The 14,870-nt window shown below is 46.5% G+C and overlaps 1 protein-coding gene across 4 annotated transcripts in view; it reads left to right on the plus strand.

Annotated features, from left to right (window-relative positions):
- The window catches only part of SV2B (synaptic vesicle glycoprotein 2B), a 208,142-nt gene that overhangs the window by 25,736 nt on the left and 167,536 nt on the right, over positions 1–14,870 (plus strand). The window lies entirely within an intron of this gene.

The raw sequence follows: 14,870 nt of genomic DNA on the forward strand, positions 1-14,870 counted from the left end.
TGAGATTCTACACTCTATGTTTAGAAGGTATAGGTTCCTGTGGTCAGTCAGAACATAAGCCGATGCAGCAAGCAGAGGTACAAATCTTTGCAAGGCAACCAGGGGCACAGGAATGAGGGAGGAGGGCAAAACAGTGTTCAGATATCTTTCCCCCAGATCGAGTATTTGAGTTTCTTTTGGAACCTTAACGTTATGTTTGTTTCTTCCTCTCCGCCCCCCACCCCCCCAATTGTAAAAGAAAGTGTCACCTTTACTAAACAGCCCTGCTTATGTTGCTCTTGCTAGTTATTATTTGTTTTCTTTGAGGACGATATAGTTTCTGTGGTTATGGAAGGTGTTAGAATTGATTGGAAGTAGACTCACCTGCAGAGCATCATGGAATGACTTACCTAGTATCATTCGATGCATTTATTCGAAGCTTTTATCTTGTATGGTTAGTATGAAGACCACAGTTTGCTGCTCTGTCCCCTTGAGACTTAGTTCCTCCGCAGATTTGAGAGCTCCAACCACTGGTCTTGGTACAGATGTCTGAGAATCTTGTCAAAGTCTCTGTGAAATAGTATATGATGTGGCTGGGTCCCCGTAAGAGTGACTGGCAGGGTGTCTCCCAAGATACCTCAGAAGGTATCAGACATTTACCTGGGGTAATGTCCCCTCTGAGGTCCAGCGTTTAGTTTTGCTGCCTTGCAAACCTGATCTGTCTCTCTGGGCCACATCACAGTGACCTTGCCCAATGGCATGCCAGTCTACTGATTTGAAATGGCTGAGACACTGTGTGGCATGGCCAGCCCCCTCCTGATGTCTAAACCATAAGGAGGAAGTATCCCAATGAGCATGCACGCAGAGCAGAGCAGCTTAGATGCCTACCCTAGGGACCGATCACATGTTTTAGGGCTGATACTGCTAATGGGACTCCAGAAGAAACCTGCCCCCAAAACAACCAGATAGTATTTTTCTCCCACGTCTATTGGTTGGCTGGGAAGTTTGCAGATCGGGCTTATGCCTGGTTTAGTGGGTTTGGTCATGTGATTTTGGTCTGCTGATGGAGTGGCCGAGGGCTGGCTGCTTTGGGATGGCCTCAGCTGGGGTGACTTGGCATGTTCACACAGTGGTGACAGGAATCCAAGAGAGAGTGGAAACTGGCATGATCTCTGGAGGCCTAATCTTATAGCTGGCACACTATCATTTCATCCTTTTCTATTGGCAGGATGTCATAAGGCCAGTGCAGAGTGAGGGAGCAGGGAATAGACTCCACTTCTTGGTGAGAGGAGCTACATAGTCACATTGCAGAGAGTGTGGATACAGGGAAGGGAAGAATTAGGGATATTTTTGCCATCGATCTACTGCTACAGGGACCTTAATATTTAAAGTCCCCTGGCTAAGGCTCCTTTTCTCCTGAACTCTGCTTGAAAGGGCAATGCCTGCAACTTCCTCTTTTTCTTTTTCTCTGTGTTTCTGTGGCTGACCAACTTTAGACATATATACCTTTAGATAGTCATTCATTGGCCAGCCGTTTGTTGAGTGTTCTCTATGTGTCAGGCGTGTTACAGGCAGGGTATACAGCAATGAAAATACAACGTCCATCCTCGTGAAGCATTTACTCTAGCTGGGGGAGACAAATAATGTGGAAGTAAATAAGTAAATGTGTAATGCGGGACATCAAGCGGGGAAGGGAGGATGGGAAGCGTCAGGTTGAGTGGGAGTTGGGGACAGGGTTGAGTAGGTGGTGAGCATTTTATACAAAGTGGTCAAGGTGACATGAAGGAAGTGAAAGAGTGAGCCAGATGGATATCTGGGGAAAGACTCTTTTAGGCAGAGGAAGCGATAAGTGCAAAGGCCCTGAGGCAACAAGGTGCTGGCATGTTCTGGGAAGAGCAAGGAGACTCATGTAGAAGGAACTGAGAGGGTGACCATGGTAAAAGCTGAGGTCAGAGAAGTAGCAGGGAGCTAGTAATACAAAGTCTTGTAGGGCCTTGTGTGGACTTTGGCTTTTTCTCTGAGCAAATGGGAAATCACTGGAGAATTTTGAGCACTGGTTTCCATGATCCAATTTATGTTTTACAATGATCCCTTGAGATTTAACCTTATAAGTGACTCTAGGGGTTCAAGAATGAAAACAGAGAGAGCATCCAGGAGGCTACTGTAGTTCTTCAGGCGAGAGAAGGTGGTGGTTTGGACCAAGGTGGAGAGTGGTGACTGTGAGAAGCGGTCAAATTTTGGATATATTTGATGATGGAGAAGACAGGGATTGCTGATTGGTAGATTTAGGGTATGAGAGAAAGAAAGGAGTCAAGGATGACTCCACATATATTTTGAAGTTTATTTATTTTGAGAGAGAGAGAGAGAGAGAGAGCAGGGGAGGGGCAGAGAGAGAGAGAGAGAGAGAGAGAGAGAGAGAGAGAGCATTCCAAATAGGCTCCTTGCTGTCAGTGCAGAGCCTGTTATGGGGCTCAAACTTACGAACTGTGAGATCATGACCTGAGTGGAGATCAAGAGTCAGATGCTTAACCGACTGAGCCACCCGGGCACCCCACCACATATTTTGACTTCAGCAACTGTAAGAGGCCCTTTACTGAAATGTAGAAGGAACAGTTATGGGTCAACTGGTTGTCCAATGGGAGATTTTAAGTAGACATTTGTATATATGAGTTTAGAGTTGAAGGAAGGGGTTCGAGAAGGAGACGCAGATTTGAGTGTTGTTAGCATGTTATTTATTTGTCCCCTCAGCAAGCCAATTCACTGCTGTATCACCAGTGCCCAGAATATTGCCTGGCACATAATGTGTGCTCAATGAATATTTACTGAATGAATGAATGGAACCATTTAATCACTGGAGGTGACTGCACATCCTTACTTCAGTGGATCTTGAGGTGTAACTCCCTGAAGTTATTCCCTTTCTTTCCAAAGTCTCGTGGGAGCATTATTGTGGATCTCGTGGACTGAAAACAGACTTTAAATACAAAGGCTCCAATTGCTTATATCTTACAGAAAGCAGTGTGTGGTGACAAGTAAGAAAAAGAAACAAATGGAAGCCAAAAAATAGCTCATACTTTCAAAAAAGGAGACAAGATCTTCCAGAGAGAGGTGGCTGAAATTCAGGGGTGTGATGTTCTTTGGTTATTATTGTACTGCTCTTAATTTAAGATTAAGCAGGAGCAGGGAAGAATCTTGAAAAAGGGAGCGATTTATTTAAATCAACTTTATGCCAAGTGAAAGAGTGTCACCAGCTCACTTGAAAAATCCCACATCTACAGCATCTTGCATAATGTGTTCCTGTTTATAAAAGGAGAGAAATAGGCAATGGTTTTATTGGAAAGGGGGAGGGTGCTAAAATTCTCAAATTCTAAGTGCTATCCAGTTCCTCTCCATGGTGTGGCTGGATATGTGTGAGAGTGGGTTTTCTTCACCATGATATTGAGAGGGAGGGAATGAAAAAAAAAGGAGGTACTATAATTGAAAGTGTTTTCTTCTGCGTGTGTTTGTGTGTGTATGAGAGATAGGTAGGTAGGTAGAGAGAGAGAGAGAGAGAGAGAGAGAGAGAGAGAGAGAGGCAATACTAGTGCGAGAAAAGGAATTGAAACCCAGCAGGACATAAGAGAAAGGTAGCAAGTTGGCCTCCATTTTGATGTGTGGGCAATAAGCCTGACCACGTGGGGCATAGGATAGAGCAGTGGGGTTTGGAATCAGACAGAAGTTGGTTTGAACTCAAGTTTCCTTACTTTCTGTGTAAACTTGAGCAAGTTATTTAATTTCTCTGAGCCTTGACTTTCTCAGCTGTAAGATGATGATGATGATGATGGTGGTGATGATGTTGATGATGTTGATGATGGTGATGGTGTTGATGGTGGTGATGGTGTTGATGTTGGTGGTGGTGATGAAGTTAATGGTGATGGTGGTGATGATGGTGGTGATGATGGTGGTGGTGGTGGTGATGATAATGATGGTGACAGTGATGGTAATAACATCCAAGTGCTCTGCAGTTCCTTTCATGCTGCTGGACTTGGAATGATGTTGGTTAAAATGCTGATTATGTGATCACCATACCTTTAAGTTTCTGAAGGACTTAACGATTCTGTGTGAAGAGAGAATTGAGAATCTGTCATTTACTGTTGCCAGTGCTATTGAGAAAATGATTTGCATGGCGTTCATGATGTTAAAAATAAGACAAGTGGATAATAATCAGCCTTATGGGCTGGAGATTTCCAAGTGCCTCAGAAGGAAACCAACCTTCTATTCTCTGCAGTAAACCAATCCCACTAGCTCAGCTTAGTAATATCCCAGAGTTTGTTGGAATTCTATGATGCAAATTTCTGAGTCCCTTGGATTATGTAGATGCAGAAACTTTCCTATCATAAGCCTCCGGGCGTTGCTCTCACAAAATCTACCCCGTGGTGTCTTCTGCTGGAAAAATCTGCTGTTATCTCTGCTCCAGGCCCATAGTAGACTTGTACTAGATATTTATTTGATACATGAGTGAGTAAATACTGTTGTGGTTTTTCTATTAGTTGAATTTCTTCCTGGTGATTCTTCACTGGCCTAGGCAAGAAATGAGAGCATATGTGACAGTAATGAGCTAAGTTTTCAGCACCTAGTAGGTACTCAGCAGCTAATGGTGTCTCCATCCCCAACCTCTGTGCCTTTGCTGCTATTCTGGCCTCTTCTAGATCAAAGATCATACACTCAACTTTCCCTTGGAGCTGTCGGATACATCAGCAGCAAAGGTCAAAGCTCCCCTGCTGTCCTGACTATTGATTACCACTCACCCAACAGTGTCCCCTGCTCCAGGAGGGAAGATCCACATCATGATTCCCTCCACACAGAAAGAGGTCCTATCAGATCTTCCTGTTTTCTATACAAATTCCTGCTCCATTCATTTCCTGTTCCCTCCAGTCTTTAGAGCTTGCTTCTGTCTTGGGTGGCAGGGGAGAGAGTAGCTTTAACTTTTTTTCTCCCAAAAGGCAGCTGAAAATTCTCCCCTAGCTGGTGACTGCAGAACCCTTCAGAAATAGAATTGAGCTGCACTACTTTTAGGATTTCGATCATGTAGGCCACAGCCTTTCTCCCTGTTCCATTTTATAGATGGGACACCTGAGGCCCAGCGAAAAGAAATCACAGAGAAAAGTACCCTTGGAGACGTGGAGGACCAACCTCCTTTCCTTCTCATCCAGCTCTGCGTAGATGCAACAGAAGGTCATTTTGCCAGACCTGCAGAGCCTTTTTGAACCACAGACGTCAGAGTCTGGAAGGTGGCTGTTTAAGCTGGGGGTGGGGTGCCATTATCTGCTCCCATGCCAGCCCCAGATGACACATCTATTTTCAGGAGCTCCGGGCTCCTAAAACTCACCTAAGCAGGCAATAGGTGTCAGTTTTCAAGACAGAAACATGCAAATGAATACCTGTCTGTGGATAAATGTGCCATCATTACTCTCAAGTGCACAGGCTTTGTTGCAATGAATATTTGATGGGGATTTTCCTTTTAGGTCCGGAGCAATTCCAAGTCAGTGGAAGGATTCACTTGAACTACCGGGTCCTAGTGTTGCAGAGCTGAAGGGACCTCAGAATGCAGGAATCTCAACTCCTTGGGATGCACTCATTGCTTGTTGTAGCGGTAGGAGAGGAAGTCTTCCTCCTAGGAAAGGGGGAACGGAGTCTGGAGAAGGAAATGACTTATCTAAGGTCCTGTAGTAAGTCACCAATGGCAAGAGGATCAGAGGCCAATCAGGCTTGTAGCAACAAAAGTTAACCTGAGGATAGGGACTGAGAGGGACCGGAAAAATGGGGCCTGGGTTCCCTTCATTGTTATGCTTAGAAATCCTCTGAATCAGCATGACTAATTTTCCTGGCCAGGAAAGAGCCTGGTTAGACCCCTCAGTGCTTTCCTCTGAGAAGTCCTCGGGGATTTCTCCTGCCAGGCTCCAAAGCCCAGGCCTTGCTCTCGCCTTGCCTGTGGCCCCTGCTCTCTTGCCGTGTGCAGAATGTGACCATGGCCTCTGATCTGATCTGGGGTGTAGCAGATGGCACAGAGAGAGGAATGGAGCTCAGCTGGCATGTGGGTGGCTCTGAGAGAGAGGAAACAGCCTTGTGGGGTGGCCCGCTCCAGACAGAGAGTGCTGGGCCCCGGGACTGGGCTGGAGAGCTCACGGCAAAGACTGGAGCTCCTGACCTTGGCCCAGGAGGGCTCCAGGGACTCAGTTCCACTCCTACCGTCACGATGAATAATGAACATCTCCCACCCATGCTTGCTTAAATGTCCATGGGTTAAATACAGTCACTTGCATTTTTTTTTTGAAGCAAAACATAACAATTAATCATGAAGGAAAGGAAAGCCGTAGGAGAGGAATGTTAAAGGTGAAAGATGAGCTCCGGTGGAATTGCCAGAAGCAATATGGAAGCAGGGGGTGAGGCTGAGCCAAGTCTTCTTGCTGCCCACAACGGAGGACTTATTTTTCCTTCCTTGGGTCGTGCTGGCCTCTCTGGCACAGAAGCTGTGATGGGCTCCGGCCCTCACATCACTAGATTGGTGGCCTCCTGTTTCCACAGAGGCTCAGGGTGTGGGACCTGGGGGCACCACGCAGCATGGTTTCAGCCCATGTCGTGGAGACAAGGACAGCCTCTTCTGGTCGACTTAATCTTCTCATCGGTTCCTCAATTCTTGAGCTCCTTTGAGACTATAGAAGGCAAAGAACCCCAGAGCCAGTGTGCCTGGGTCCCCAGCCTGGCTCTGCTTCTTATGAATGTGGGAACTTGGGCAGGTCATTTAACAGCTCTTTGCCTCAGTCTCCAAATCAGTAAAATGGGAATGATGATAGTGTTTCCTGCTCTGTAGAGTTATGGGGAAGAAGACATGAGTTGACTTGCACCAGGAGCTCAGAATAGCGCCTGCCTCCTAGGGGAACATTCACTGGGGGCAGATAGTATAAATGCCACATCCTGAATCCAAGGACTGGCTGAAGTCCCTTTATGGCAGCTGCCATTCCAGTCTGAGTCTGTCATCCCACATTCGCGGGAGCATGCTCAGGGTTCTGTCCCCTCTGCTCTCACCTTGGAGAGACAAGGGAGTGCTTAGGGCTTGCTTATAAATCTGTTGTATTCTCATTTTATAGATAAAGAAATGCAAACAACAACAGAGAAGTGTAGCAAACAATTTCATATGAGGTGCCGGGAACACGTATGCATTAGATGCTCTTTCTCTGGGAGCTTCCTCGAGCAGTCCGATCATGTAACACTAATGATTATTATCACGCAGCCTTGATCTCATTGGATTTTCACGATCTCTATGAAGTAGGGGCTTATTGTCTCCATTTCATGGTGGAGTAAACTGAGGTTCAGACAAGTTAAATAATTTGGCCAAAGTGTAGCATCTGCTAAAGGGCAGAGTGGATTCTAATGCAAAGCTGCTTCCTGCTCTAGAATGATGTTCTCTGCACTGTGCTGTGGTCCAGGAAGGCTTGTTAGATGTGGCTCTGGGCCTCTACCCACCACCTTGACTTAGCCTCCCCTGCTTTTCCTGCTACAACCCCCCCCCCCCGCCCCGATCTTCTAAAGGGGATTTGCAAACATCTGGCTAGTGCCATGTGGGCTTAAACCAGGCATTGGATCCAATCGGCTTCCCTGCCTCTGGAGCTGGTTTCCTATACTGATGTCCATCTGCCCCACCTGTAGGCTTGTTCTCAGGGTCAGTACTCACCTGTGGCTGGAGATGTTTAACTTCTAAAAGGGTCAGACTTCAAGGGTCCTTGAGGGATAATGGTCCCTAACTCAGTGCTCCGTAGCTCATAACGGAGTTTCTTCTATAACTTTAAGACCAACTTCCTGTTTTCCCCAAAGATGCTTTGAGAGAACTCTGCTTATGTTCCTCTGCATAATCTGACTTCATTTATTCTGGACTGTAGGGTTGGGTTTGGACCCACACCCAAACCACGGTCTTCCGCAGATCTCTATTCAGCCACTGCTATGTTCCAGGCTTTGTTTCTTACACTTTTCTCTTATTGGAAGAGTTCGTGTCTTTTCTCTCTAGAATCTTTCCCCTCTGGAAGCAGGGGTCTTTGAGGTTTGCCTGAGGGGCACCAGGTGCCTATGCAAATAAACCCCAGGGCCTTGCTACTCAAAGTATGGGCCCTGAACTGTTAGCATCAGCATCTCTTGGAGCTTGTTACAAATGTAGAATTTCAATCTCGCGGTCCGTGAGTTCGAGCCCCGCGTCAGGCTCTGGGCTGATGGCTCGGAGCCTGGAGCCTGTTTCCGATTCTGTGTCTCCCTCTCTCTCTGCCCCTCCCCCGTTCATGCTCTGTCTCTCTCTGTCCCCAAAAAAATAAATAAAAAACGTTGAAAAAAAAAATTAATTAAAAAAAGAAATGTAGAATTTCAGGCCCCACCCCAGACCTGCTGAATGAGAACCTGCATTTTGACAAGATCCCCAGATGATTTTTCTGCACGGGTCAAAACATCTCCGTACCATTTCTTCCCCCTACTTCAGAGCTCACGTGGTCACATACACTTGGCCCCCTGCTTCTGGCTCCTCAGGGAAGCAGGGCCATGACTTGGCCGGGGCCGAGCTGCCTCTCTTGTCCTGGTCCTACAAGGGCTGCAGTGCCTGGGCTCTACCATCGGGGAGCTCATTAGTTAATAACTAGAGCACAACTTAAGAAGGTGATATCACAGAGATAATATCCTGAGTGAATGCTTGTAGTATCACAAACTCTAAGAAGTTGCTGTTACTGTCTGAGGAAAGAAGACTGGGGGCGAGGAAAAGCTATTGGATTGGGTGATGGGGTATTGCTTCATTGGGCCCTGAAGGATGGGTAGGAGTTTTCCAGGTGGGTGGTGGGGAGAAAGGGATTCCTGCTAGCAAACATAGCTTGGAAAGTAACATATAGATCTGCAAATGTTCGGCTGATTTGGGCAATAGGTAGGTGTGGACGGGGTGTGGGGTGTGAGGTGGTTTTGGTCAGGGGTGAAAGTCGAGGAGAGGGTGATGGGGAAGAGAAATTTGTTGGAAAGTGGTGCGAACACTTAGTGGAATCTCTTGGCGGGGGTGGGGGTGGGGGTGGCTAAAGGTTATCATCAGGTGTGCCAAGGAGAAAAAAAGCTCAGGAACCACTGAGATGCATAGAGGAGCTGATTGTCTTGGCTCCTTGAAATGGTCCTGTAAATAAGGAGATAACTGCTTGCTATTCTGTGCTGCAGCCACAAGGCCTGGCTGTGTGTGAATTGAGCGGATCAGAAGTCCGATATGGCCTCCATCATACACATCCATCCAATTAGAGAAACGACAGCTTTGGAAATTGATGTCTGTGAGATGCTTTCAGGTACAGAAAGACCTAAGAGACCACGGATAACATTTAAGAAGTACAAAAAAGTCCTTAGACCGTAGTTGCCCAGAACAAATGGAGCAGAAAGTTCTGTGTCCTGTATTTGACAGAGCCTGAGCCACTATTTCTCAGGCCGTTGCCTGGATTACACGATTCCAACCCATAACTGCTCCAAGAGTTACTAATTAGTGGGTTTCCCCTCCTTTCCCCTTCCAGCCACCATTTTGGATGTATTAGAACCACACAACTGGAAAATTGGGAAAAGGGAAAGCCACCTATAATCCCATCATCTAAGTGAGTATGTTGAGTTGTATGCAGTTTTTGGAGCCTGTGGCAGAGACTGGCAAGCTCTTCATCAAAACAAAAACAAAAACAAAAACAAAAAAAAACCCCACCAAAAAACCCATTTCCTCCTCTTCCGGTGCATGTGGACTACATCTCCCAGCCTCCTTTGCGAGTGGGTGTGGCCATGTGACCAGTCCCTGGCGGCTGAACCTCCATGTGCTCCTCTGGGTCCTTTTCCCATCCGCTGGCTGGTCCTGCTTGGGGCTGTCTCATGTGCAAGAAATAAACCTTGTCTATATTAAAATACCGACTGACACCCTACCTTCACCAATACAGAGCCTGAAATTGTAATTTGCCTTTTTTTCAGAAGCTTATGGGAACACATTGTCAACAGTCAAGAAGAGTGTTTCTTGGCAACATGGAAATTAACAAGTTGGCCCTGGGTTGACCGTTGGGTTGCCTGTTTTTAAGGAGCTCCTTCACTGCAGAGGAGGGTGTGGGGTTAAACATCAGCCTTCCCTCTGGTGACTATTCCAGGAGCATATACACTCTGAAAAGTCTAAAGTTCAGTATTTTCCCCTTCCTTCTCTCATTGTTTCTGACTTGTACAATACTGATGGGGCTATCTTGTAGAATCCATTAAAAAAATTTTTTTAAAGCTTATTTATTCACTTTGAGAGAGGCGGAGAGAGAATCCCAAGCAGGCTTTGCACTGTCAGCACAAAGCCTGATGTGGGGCTCGAACTCATGAACAGTGAAATCATGACCTGAGCTGAAGTTGGATGCTTAACTGACTGAGCCACCCAGGCTCCCCTAGAATCCATTTTTAAAAAAATATTTATTTTTGAGAGAGAGAGAGGGAGGGAAGGGAGGGGCAGAGAGAGAGGGAGACACAGACTCCAAAGCAGCCTCCAGCTTCTGAGCTGTCCGCACAGAGCTGACACAGGGCTCGAAACCATGAGCCATGAGATCATGACCTGAGCTGAAGTAGGACACTTAACTGACTGAGCCACCCAGGTACCCAAAATCAATTTTTAAAAAAGATTTTATTTTTATAGAGGAGTTTTAGGTTCACAGCAAAGTTGAGTGGAAGTGACAGGGAATTTCCATGGTCTTCTGCCTCTACCCATGCAGAGCATCCATGGTTATCAGCCTCCCCCAACCCTGCCCCCCCGCCCCCAGAGTGGTGCACGTGTTATAACTAACTGATGAGCCTGCATTCACACATCATAATCCCCTGAAACCCGTAGTTTACCTAAAGATTCATTATTGGTGTGGTACATTTTATGTCCTATATAATTTAAAACATGTTTATTAATTTATTTTTATTTTTGAGAGAGAGAGCGAGCATGTGCACGCACGAGCAGGGAGGGGAAGAGAGAGAATCCCAAGCAGGCTCCAGGCTGTCAGTGCAGAACCTGACTGGGGCTCAATCCCACAAACCGCAAGTTCGAGTCCTGAGCCGAAATCAGGAGTCAGACACTTAACTGACTGAGCCACCCAGGTGCCCCCGTCGCATATAATTTTTAAGCCAAGAGGCTTGCTCTGATACTTAAAGCTTGTATAATTTGGGGTAGGTTGTTTAACTTTTCAGAGCCTCAGTGTCATCATCTGTGAAATGGTGACAATAAGATCTACTTTCTGGTGTTATTGAGAGGCATTTATCAAGGAGATGATGGTTCTTCCGTGCTTAGCAGAATACATGGTACTCAGTAGGTGCTTCCCCACTTGACAGGAGACTTCTTGAGAGCTGGGACCGTGTCATCTTCTCTATCACCATAGCTCTGGTGTTTAACACTGCCCCTGGCACACAGCAGGTGCTCAAACTTACTTACCAAGCTCAGAGCACCTTAAAGAAAACTGCATATGTCGAAGGGGAATTGCTGTGACCCCGGATTGCAGAATTAAGAAAGGTATGAGAGGAAGGTGGACAAAGTATAACACCTTGACCGTGGGGTGCAGGGGGGTTAATCTATCAGTTTCCGCAAAAGGTTCAAGAACAAGAATTTGTTCTTCCCATTTCTGGCATATGCACTTGGGATTGCTCTATATTTGGATGATGACTCTCTCATTTGAGGGTTAATCCTCTTTGTCCGAGTCATCCAGCTGGGGGATTAACTGCTTTAAACTCCCAGCCTCACTGCCCCAGACAATGGGAGCTTTATGTTGCCAAGAGCTAGGGCTTTGAGGGGTCAATTTCTGTTGACCCAGCACACAAGGGTCCTTTGTGGTTATTTGATCCCAGCCCCTTAATGCTATGGAGGGAGAGACTGAGGCCCTGACAGGGGAAGTAACTTATTATTTCCTGTAGTAAATGTGTGATCACAACCCTAATTTCCAGCTTGGAGATCTCGCCTCAGTTCTGTGCTTGTCTCCAGTGAAGGGTTCAGGAAAAGGAGCTTAGCTGAAAGAGTCAAACTGTGGATCAGTGGGAGAGCTCTGTCTGGTGCTGATGTAAATTCCATATTGTTCTGGGGAAGTCTCCAGTCAGTCTGTGGAAAGTCCAGCCTGCTTCCTTATTGATAGGTGGACTATTTAGAAACACCTCCGTGGGGCTGGGTTCCCCAACCATTGTCTGGCTTTGGGTGCTCTGCCCAAGATTCCCATTCTGAAAGATATCTGCCTGGTCCACACCCAAGGGTACCCTCACTATAAGTTGCATATCGGGTGGGAGGGTGGTTCTCAGAGGAAAACTGAGGACTATCACTAAAGGGGACATGGCTGCTGGACAGGCAGACCCCACAGTTGGCCACCACACACCCTGGGCTGGCTTCTCTTGCTGAAATAAGGAATCCTAAGTATTAGCTTTGTTGGCGAGTGTCAAAGACTTTGGCTGTACTTCCGTCTTTCCCTCCTTTTCAAATGGTTTCCAGTTTCCATAATCATGTCCTTGCTTGCCCCAACCTTGCATTATAAAAATTAAAATAAGCAAAACTCAAAGATGGATTCCCTCTCCCCCTTAAATCCCATTTACATTGATTTCTCCAGCAAACATTTACTGACTGCCCACTGAGCTAGGCACTGGGGTTAGTGATGGGCAAGCAAGACATGAGCCTTGCCCTCTGAGCTGCTAGCTCATCTATTACTTGAAGACCCATAAGCACCATTGCTGCCCATTGGGGGTACTGAGTTTGCTTAAAGAAAGTGCATTGTTGAGTCACTCTGATGACGAGTTGTTCTGTCAAAGAATGTGACTTTGCATTCTTTTGTGCATAGAAAATCTTGGAAGATGATGAGTAAAAAACAATCTGTCTTGGGACCCAACCAAACTGCCTGCCGCTCCGAAGCTGGGAGAGAGTGGGTGGCCTGCTTTCTGCTGCTGCTGTCTGCAGGCTGTGAATGAGAGCTGGCACCCTGGGCTTCTTTGTTGTTGGGTGCTGGCGTTTGAACACCGGACAGCCTATCGCCTGGCTATTATCAGGCTATTTGTATAATCCCGGCAGCTGGTAGTTGTGTAATAATTTTCAAAGGAAAAAAGCCCGAAGATGTTTGCTTAGAGAGAGAATGAAAACAGGCAGAGAATGAGGAGGCGTGTCGCTCAATCCCGTGCAGAACGTGGGATGGCTGCACTTCACAAAGGCAGGATTGTTCCTTGGTTAGAATTCCCTGTGGGACTTCCCCTCCTCAAAGTTCAGGAAAGGGTCATGCATTCTGGCAGGGAAGCCAGTCTCATTCTCTTTGCACGCACTGACAGAACTAGAAAAAGTGCCTTGGCCCTGGGGATCTGGTCAGACCTGTGCTGATAGGGAGCTCACAAGGAGCCATTGTGGCTTAGAGCCCAAGGTCAGCACCAGAGTACAGACTTGAAAGTGCACAGAGCTACGTTTCTCTTTCTGTTTTCTGTTCCATGGCAGTTAGAGTGTAGGCTCTGGACTCAGATTACTAGGTTTGAAGCTCATCTCCTTTACTTATAAAGTGTGCTTAACTGCTCTGCACCTCACTTTCCTTATTTGTAAGACGAGGGCAATATTAATAGTGCTCTATCTCATTCAGTTGTTAAGAGAATTAAATGAGATAATACAGTGCTCAGCATGACGTTGGGTGTAGAGCAAGTGTATTAGTCAGCTATTACTGCATAATGATAATGCTGCATAACAGACATCCCCAGATATCTCAGTGGTTCACACAACAAACATTATCTATGTCACTTAGGAGCTGGCTTGTCAGCTGGGGTGGCTCTCCACGCTGCAGGTCAGGTTCAATCCAGCTATCAGGATGCTACCGTTAGCTACTAGGGACATGTTGTTCTCATGGCAAATGGTAAAAGGACATTAGATGCACATTTAAAGCCTCTGTGCACATCATGTTTGCTAACATTTCATTGGCCAAAGTATATCACATGGCCAAGCCCAACATCAATGAGGTGGGAGAGTACACTTCTCCTCTTACAGTGGAAAATACTGTATTGTTACATGGCTAAGAACGTGGATCATGATTACATGGAGGAGAAGCATCAGGAATGATGATTTGTGTAACAACGCGAGTTAGCTCTGTAACAGGATGTTGATGGGACTTTTCTATTGTCCCAGAATGGCACTCAGAGTGCAAACCTATAAAATAAAAAGTCTTGGGCATTCTGCTTTTTTAAAAAGTTTACTTATTTATTTTGAGAGAGACAGAGAGAAGGGGAGGGGCAGGGGGACAGGGAGAGAGAGAATCCCAAGCAAGCTCTGTGCTATCAGCATGGAGCCTGACATGGGGCTTGATCTCATGACCTGAGCCTATATCAAGAGTTGGACACTTAAGCAGGCACTCCGCTTTTTAACTTGAGCCACAGATAACTGGGGTCCCTTGTGACTTCCCAGGAGGTATCAAAACTGGCCTCAGAGCCCTCAAGTCTAAGCCCAGGGTCTATGTAAGTATAGAGATGGAAAAGGAACGTAGAATCTTTGGAACCTTGGCCTATAGGAAGTACTTGCTTGAAAGTGAAAGGCTTCTCATTCTCCACAAAGTCAAGTGAAGGGGCTTTGAGAGACTCCCTTGTGGAGATGGGATCTTGCCGGGGGGAGGGGGGGCAGAGACGGGGCACCATACACCCTGGCTGAGTGTTTGTTGACCTGTGAGTCAGCCACCCTCCAACCCCTTGGGGTACTAATGGACTCAAGTGGCTGTACAACAGAGTTCCTTTGAGGACTTGATGCACCTGCTGATTCTGGGGCAATGAACGCATAAAGCCTGATGCCTACTTGTAGTCTGGAAATTATGGCAAATGGGTGGCTTCATGGAATAGCCCATGCTAGCAGGGAAGGATGGATGGTAGTATAGTGCCAAGGG

Source organism: Neofelis nebulosa, chromosome 7, assembly GCF_028018385.1.
Source record: "Neofelis nebulosa isolate mNeoNeb1 chromosome 7, mNeoNeb1.pri, whole genome shotgun sequence".
Taxonomy (NCBI): Eukaryota; Metazoa; Chordata; class Mammalia; order Carnivora; family Felidae; genus Neofelis; species Neofelis nebulosa.